The sequence below is a fragment of the Gavialis gangeticus genome, unplaced genomic scaffold, assembly GCF_001723915.1.
Source record: "Gavialis gangeticus isolate Ggan-Ray unplaced genomic scaffold, GavGan_comp1, whole genome shotgun sequence".
Taxonomy (NCBI): Eukaryota; Metazoa; Chordata; order Crocodylia; family Gavialidae; genus Gavialis; species Gavialis gangeticus.
In genome coordinates this window covers 36,548,289-36,556,606 of record NW_017729028.1, presented here as the reverse complement: position 1 = coordinate 36,556,606, position 8,318 = coordinate 36,548,289, and the positions used below count along the sequence as shown (strand labels likewise).

General features: G+C 42.9%; 1 long non-coding RNA gene across 1 annotated transcript in view; it reads right to left on the bottom strand.

The window, feature by feature from the left end:
* Positions 1-4,922: 4,922 nt before the first annotated feature.
* Positions 4,923-8,318, bottom strand: part of LOC109300120 — a 12,806-nt gene continuing 9,410 nt past the window's right edge. The window contains exon 3 of the long non-coding RNA XR_002098131.1: positions 4,923-4,933. This is a non-coding gene — a long non-coding RNA (uncharacterized LOC109300120). The remainder of the gene's footprint in view (positions 4,934-8,318) is intronic.

Genomic DNA, 8,318 nt, shown 5'->3' with positions numbered 1-8,318 from the left:
CAGGATCTGGTCTCACTCTCACAGGGAGTAAGAGAGATCCGTGCGTATGGAGCAGTAATGACTCTTCTGTTTCATCCTTCCCGAGGATTACTATGATATGTGTGTTTTTTTATATTCTAATTATGTTAATTTTTTAGTTATATAGCCATTCATAGTATTGTTTTATAGTTATTATCCTATGGGGTTAAAAGGTGTTAGAAATTATTATAATAAGTTACTGTCCAAGCTGGGGTTTATCCAATAAGTAAATTGTAACACAACACCTTCAGGTTTAAAATTAATATTACCTCGTTTAAATTTAGCCCCTTCAAAACTCTCTATGTTTTTTTGAGATGTTCTTTCTTGAAATGTACTAGATAAGCTGGGCAGTTGAATCCAGTTTTTATTATTATCAAGGTTAAATTTTCAGTGAGAAAGAACTATTAAGTCAGCTAATTTTACAGTTAGAGCTTTGTCTTTGAGGCTTAGTTAGTTCTACAAACAGTTATAAGTTACATTTGCAGGTTACAAAAATACAAGTTGTATATTAGACAAAAGTTCTAAATGTCTCCAAGAAGCACATATTTATTGTTTATTAATTTCTTTGGTTCTGGCCATCACAATCCACCCCTTGTTTTTTTGGAGTATTTGGTAAGACTTATAAATATGATTTCTGCCAGGTGGCGTGTACATGGTTGGCAGAAACAGCATTTATTTTAGCATGGATTTTATAATAATAACATTTAAAAATTATATTGAATAATATTAATCCTATAACTAAACTTATAATTATTATAAATTAAGGAAAATGAGTATTTTTAGTAAAGGCATACATTTGTACATTATAAATTACTTTATATTATTTACACAGCGGGGGAATGTTAGTAGTATATTTAATAATTCGCCCTCCCTCGGGCTATGAGAGCGAGTTGTTTACCTTTTTGGGTATCTTCAAGTAAATTGTTGATGTAGGTTGTTACTTTATCTCACTTTTTTAGTTGAGGTATGTCTACATCTTGAATTTAGGACTTTGGAAGACTTAGGTTAAGGGTGAGACTTTTTAGCTGGGTTTTTGGTCATATTAAAATAGTTTTTTGTTTTTGGATAATCAGGATAGTTGATGTTCTTTGAAAATCTTGAGTCTTTGCATAGTAGCTGGTGCAGGAGGTTTAAAACATTTTGTTGGGATAATACAGGTGGTTAGGACCTTTCTAATAAACTCGCTGAGCTAGGGTAATGTAGGGAGTCACTGGTGGGGGTGTTATATAAATCATGTTGGGGGGACTATTGGGCCACCCCCTCCACAAAGTTCCCAAGTTGATTAGAATGTCATTTAAGGGGTACACTGGAGATTGAGTTAAATATTTGGGGCCTTCTAGGGTTATAATTTTCTAAATGGGACGATGTAAGTCCCAGTCCCACGTACATCCTCCTCCCTGTTCTGTTGTTAAGAGATAAGTAGTGTACCATGTGTCGTTTCTTACCCCATGTACGACAAAAAAGTATTTTGTCTTGTTATAACCCTCCCATCGTGTGCTTTATGTGTCTTGGTAAACTAACCATTGGGTTAAAACTGGGGGTAGTCTATGGCATTTTAAGCCAGTCGGCCATTCTTTGTGTTTGAGATCTCTCATCACCTGGGAAAAGTGAAAATTCAGTGAAAGTTGTACTTGGGCAAATGCAGTGCTCTAAGTTTGATTAGCATCAGTTTGAAAGGCTGTATGTATTAACAGATAACTTACTTGTGTTGCTTTATGGTTAATGGTTGTTACTAATTTATCAGTGTATTCTAGGGCCATGTTATTAATTATACCCTCTTTAGTGAGAAAACCTATAGCTCGCCGTATATCTATGATTTTTTGGGTGTTTTTTTGAGATTTATCTATGTTTTAAACTCCTATGGTTGAATTAAGTTTATTCTATACGTGGTCTAGGGTACCTCTTTTTTTTCGGGCGCTTAGAGGTTGTTGGGCTGTGGGTTGGAAAACAAATGGCCAAGTTCAGCGTAACATTTTTTTTGTTAATTGGGTGCCGGCAGAGCAGTTGGGGAATGTTGTTTTGATAAATTATTGTTCAGGGTTAAAGGTAATACGGGCATTAAACAAGGAGGTATTAAGGAAAACTGGAGCTCTGGTCTGGGACTTCCACCATGGGGTGACATTAGACAAGCGAGGTAGTGGATACACCTGTGGTGGCTCTTTTCGGATTAGTAACGTGTATTCCTGTTTAATATAAAAAACGGACAGGGGTTTTCCTGTTTGGGTGCTTAACCATTTTTCCTCTTGTTCCTGGGATTGGTAAACTTCCCAGTGGTGTTGGTTTTTTCGTTGGAATGTATCTCTATTTGCGTACTTGAACGCACATTGTTCAGGTACGACAATGGCATGGGTATCTTGTAAAAATGATTTTGGCACAGTGTCCTGTATGGGTTTAGTCAGTTTTTCTGGGTTGACCAGGGCTGTGTCCTGCAGACTTTCTCAGACTGTTTGGCGATAGGCGGCTACAGTATATTTAATTCCGTGAGTGATTCCCCCTTCATTCATATGGAGGAACCACAAGATACTTGGAATATGGGATGTGTTGGCTTCCCATTCCGTGGACTACCACTTAACAGTATAAGAGCTGTTTTTAAATTATTATAGTACTTTGTTATATCTGGAGGACCTGTGTATTTGATGAGCTGTACACCACTGTGTCAAAGTATCATCGGGTAGGGGGACTGCTGGAGCAATTGTTTCCCATGGAGGTGGGGTCGGAGGTTTTGGTCGTCTCCTTGGGTTCCAGGTGGTTGTAGAGTTTTGAGTTGCAGGTGGAGTCACAGCAGTGGTTACGTTAGGACTCAGGGTGGGCAGTGTACTTGCAGGCAAAATATAACAGTACTAGGTTCATTGGAAGAAACTATAATAATTTCCCCCTGTTCTACACTCGTTTTTTCTGATTTTGGTATATGGGAGGAAACTAAGTAATCACCCTGTCCCACAGTAACATTGACAGGTTCCCCCTTGCCAGTTCATAATCTATTGCTGATGACTGAGAGGCCAGTTTCGCACTTTTTTAATTGTAGTTGGGTGTTTCTAGTATTTTAGTGTGTCCGAGGCTTTGGCAGTGCGTGTAATCTGGGGTTCAGGAACATGGGAATGTTTCACATTAGTCAAACAACAGCAAATTATTAGCAGTGTCATCATGATGGCATTTCGTGTTGCTCTGGAACAGGATGACGAATCCAGAGCACCCCGAGGTTGCTATGGCTCTGCCTGCGGATGGACTTAATCTGTAGGAACAAGGAAAAATGGAGTCTGGCTCCTGTTAGATGGATCTGACTTTGATACTCACTATGAGTTATATGTGTCCTGTGTTATTAGTACCCCTTCCCATTTGTCCCCCTGTGGATGTTTAACTACTACCTGATCCCCCGTCTGGAGTTTCCCCCAACCACCTCTTGGTCGTTCCACTGCCGGCTCATGGGGCCTGCCTTGACCAAAGGCTTGTTGTATGGGGCTTCCTCCAGAGCGGGGCTGATTATTGGCCCAGTTGACTGAGTGATCCAGGTGCAGGTCTCAGTTTTTGAAGGCTGAACCGGCAGTTATTCGTAGGTTGTACTTTAAGATGTTATTGGTTTGTTTTACTAGTTTATTAGATTGTGGGTGATAAGGAATGTGATAGGTCCACAGCACTTGATGTTTTGTAGTTTATTTATAGATAAGATGGTTGTGAAAATGTGAACTATTGTTACTTTGCAGCTCTACAGGAGGTGGGTAGATGGCTAGCAGGTTTTCTAGTGCTGTACAGGTGTCCTGTGCAGTGGCCTTGGCAGAGGCCCAAGCAAACATCATTCTGGTGACTGGTTCCACTGTTATAAACATATATTGTCATTTCTTGGGTGTGCGGGGAAGTGGGTTTATAAAGTTACATTGTCAAACTTGTTATATTATTTTTTTATTATGTAATGACAAAGGGGTAGTTAAGGTAGGGGTTAGTCTGGCTTTGACTTCCTGGCAGGTGATGCAGGAGTTGACTAATTTTTGTGTTACCTTTTTGGTTAGGTGAATGCTCCAGGTGGCTGCTAGGTGAGCAGTGCTATTGTGGCCAGGGTGCCCATGCTGTCGATGTAGTCATTCTGCGGCTAGTACTCCAGGGGTTGCCTGGAGGGAGGGGCTGGGTGCTTTCTCTGGGAGTGACTGAGCTTTTGCCTCAGTAACAAGGGCTTCTGTGTTGCCTTTGGCTAGTTCATCTACTTGTTTGTTCCATTTTGTTTCATGCCCTTCAGCTTTTTTGTTTTCATGTGTTGCATTAACATGTTGTATGTATAAGGGAAGGCCTCCCTCTGCTATTACTTATAAAGTTTCCCAGTTATTATAGTTTTAAATATTTTTGTTTCGTCTTTTGAAGTTTTCTTTTTTTTATAAGGGTAGCCACTTGGTGTAACCCTCTACTACCATTTACGAATCATAGTAGATATAAATGGGTTTTGTGTAGCTTGACCTTAGTAACAGCTCATAGTTGGCCACATTGACTACAGTGGCCAACTTAGCATACTGTGTATTTTGGCCGTTTTTTTCCATTGTAAGTTGTTTACTATCTTGAATTTGTATGCTAGCACTCCTCCAGGTGTGACCTTTGGCTGAGCCGTTGGTGAACCAGACTTCTACGTCTTTTGATGTTTCTATGTCAGGTGAGAAAGGAGGTGCTTCTTTGATGGGAGATGGCTCATCAGAGCTGGTTGCATCTGGGTATATGTTGACCGTGTTTTCTGTGACCTTTTCCACTAGTGCTGGATGTCCCTTTGGGGTTACCCGCTGTGCTTGACTTAAAATATAATAGATCCATTTTTGCACTGTTGTTTCTTGGGCCCTCCCTCCAGGTGGGAGGTGTTGGTCAGACAATGTCATTCCCAGGATGGGTACCGGAGTAGTTATGACAGTGGGTAACTCCCCTCTCAGGGCCTCTGTGGCTTCTAAAGCTGCAGCGGCTGCACACAGCATTTGTTTTAGCATGGTGTATTGGGCTTCAGCCCCCTTCCAGCCTCGGCTCCAAAACCCAAGGGATTTTCCCTCTGCCTTAGGTGTATCTCTTTGTCATAAGTTTCACTGAGGCCCCCCGTTGGACACATTTACATAAAGCCAGAGCTCCCCTTCTGGGTGTCGTGTTGCTAGGGAGGCGTGAATGGTTACCGCCTCCTTGAGGGCCCGCATGGCATGTTGGTGCTCGGGGCTCCATTCCCACTGTGCCTTTTTTTTGCACAAGTTATACAAAGGCTGGGCCGACACACTAAACTCAGGGACATGCAGGCGCCAGAAATTAAGCGCTGCCAGCTGGGCTTGCAGCTCTTTTATATTATTGGGGGCAGGGGTATTTACCAGGTTTTGCAGTTCCTTAGCTGGTATGGTGGGTTCACCTTGTTGCCACTGGATTCCCAGAAATTCACACTGGGGCCCAACTTCTTGGATTTTTTTGTTGGACAGAGTGAATCCAAATGCTTGTACCTTTTCTTTTAAGGACTTAAAAGTACAAATGGTTAATTCCCAGTCCTGGCCTCCCACCATGACATTATTGACATGTTGTCAGATATGCACCTTTCGGTGGCTTAATTGGACTTCATGGACTACTGCTGCCAGTACTCCATGGGCCAAGGTGGGGCTATGCACCCAACCCTGGGGTAGGACTGTGTAGGTGTACTGCTGTCCTAGCCATGTGAAAGTAAACAAAGGCCAGTGATCTTCATGAACAGGAATAGTAAAGAATATGTCTTTAATGTCCACGGATCCTATCCACTGGGGTCCATAACACTTAATGTTTTTTGTTAATGTAGGCATGGATGGAACTGCAGTTGTCAAATGGTTGGTATTGGCATTTAGAGCTCTAAAGTCAATAGTTAATTGTCAATCTCCACTTGGTTCACGTACCGGCCACACTGGGTTGTTGTACGGAGAATGAGTCCGAATGATGGTTTCATCCTCCAGCTGCTGGTTGATGATGTCTTGGATGGGTTGCGATGCCTCGGGGGGTGTGTGGTATTGAGATTAGTGTACCCCCTTCACGGCTGGCAGGGTGAGCGGGTTCATAAAACATCAGGCTACCGCCGTCATTACGTCTTCCTGCTCGATTTTCTGGGATGTGATACAGCCAAACTGCTAGGTTTTCTGTTTAAGAATAAATTGTTGCCCTTGCAACACATTTAGTCCCAGTAGGTTTGGCCCTCCTCGGAGCATTACAGCAGCTGATGTTACTACGGAGCTGTTAGGCAAGGTGAATGTGGGTCAGACCAAATGACTTGGTTGTCTGGCACCTCCAACTTCTACCACTTGGTAGGGGGTTCCCTGTGCCCCTTTCCATTCTGCACAGTCCCAAATACATAGCTGGGCACCAGTGTCTAGTAGTATGTTAATTAACTTTTTTTTTTTCATTTAAACAAATCTTTGTAGGCACTTTGATTAAGGGGCTAATATTCTGTGTTACCGGTCCCCGATCCTCTACTGCCCCCACAATGGCCCCTTGCATGGGGGGCTCGGTTGGCTGGGACTCCTATTGTGGGGGGTCAGGGGGTGCTGAGGGTTCTGTCTTCTTCCCCTTTTCACCCTCACAATGTCTGATCCATAACCCCTGCAGGACTGTTGTAGGCAGTCTGTCAATTTGCTCTTTATTAAACCCTGCTGCCAGTAGCTCTCTCTACATTTGTGCCCGCGGAGTTTTGGGTTTTTCATTTCCCTCTCTCCCGGATTTGGGGGGCTCATCTGGGTCATCTTTCTCGGGGGCCACTGCCATGGCCTTGGCAGTTTTTATTGGTTTGGGAAGCCCTGGCTTCTGCAAGATGGGCAGAAGCTGTACTAGCCTCCGTATCGTATCTCTTACCGAGTGAGTCACTAACTCTTGTTGTAATGCTAGGAGAGTTGAAGTGTATTTGGTGGGCGATCTCCAGCAAAGCTTTCTCTATATGGCCTCTGTTATTAATTCTTCATCTGAAGTATGTCTCCAGTTCCCTGCTTGAATAATTTCTGTCAAAGACAGCTGGTAAAGATAATGAATGGCTTCCTCTAAATTAAGCCATGTTCGTGGTGGGGGGTTAAACTCTTCTTCTATGTTACCATAACCTGCAGCAGCCGCTTGCATTGCAGCAGAAAACAGAGTAATGTTTTGCTCTTGCCTGACCCACTGACCCAACTGGATTTCAGGGTGGAGGACCAATTGTGCTGCCTCCGTGCAACTTACAGATACTGTTGAAGCTCCTTCACTATACATTCGAACTAACCAATTTATTATTGGCTCTCCTGGTTTAGCTTTATGTTGTTTTTGTAATTCTTTGATTTCTGTGTGAGTAAAAGACCGTGTCTCCATCCGGGGATTTCCCCCTTGTGGCCCTGCACGGGTCATCACCACTGGGAAGGTTTGGGTTAACCCTCCTCCCAAATTCTCTTGAACTGTTGGGGCATAAGGAGGTGGGATTTTATGGGTTTTTGCCGCAAGCCTCACATACTCATCACTCTCTGGCTTACTTTCTGCCATTTCACCATACAGACTTTCACTTTCTGGGTTATCCCACAGCTCAGTCTTTGGAATCCCGTTATAAAGACACTGCTGAAACTTTTCAAGGGAAGGTTCAACTGATCGTGCCACTTGGACTTTCTGCTCAAGGGAGGCAATTGCCTGTGTAACTAGTATCTTTCCCTTTCAGCGTTCTAGTATCTCTAGTCGATCTTGAGCTGTCCTTGCAGCTGTGCCTGCAACAGAGCTAGAATCTTTCTCTTCTCTTAATTCACTTTCAAGCTGAGTTACTCGATTCTCTAGGGATTGAATTGTTTGATGGAGCTGAGTGGCTTCCTCTGCTCCCAGTGTTAGGCAGGTTGCCAGCAGCCAAGACAGACATCCCTTCCTCGGTTTGCCTTTCTGCACAGCAGTGAACGCAGCCCACTGACAGGGAACTGTGGCAGAGTCACTCCAGGCGGGTTTCAATCTCTCTTTATCCCACCCCGGATTCTTAATACTTGTAACCTCTTCTAATAAAGTAATCAGTGGGGCCCATCCCTCTGACTCCTTTACACTATTCTTCCCCTTCAAACTCTCCATTCTCGATCCTGTTCGTGACGCCAAATTGTCACAGGCCAGCTGGGCACTGTGAGTATATCAATTTAGTTGTAGACTGACTGAGCACTGCAACTTTATTAGCCACTGGGCTATTTGGTTTGGGATTGAGAAGGTGATGTTGGAAAGGAAAGAAATGACAAGTTTCACTTACAAAAAAGAATGAATTTTACTTATGACAATAAAGGATATAGTTTGTATATATAATAGTTAATAAAAAGGTTAAGTTAAAAAGTAGACAACATAATAATACAGACTGCTGC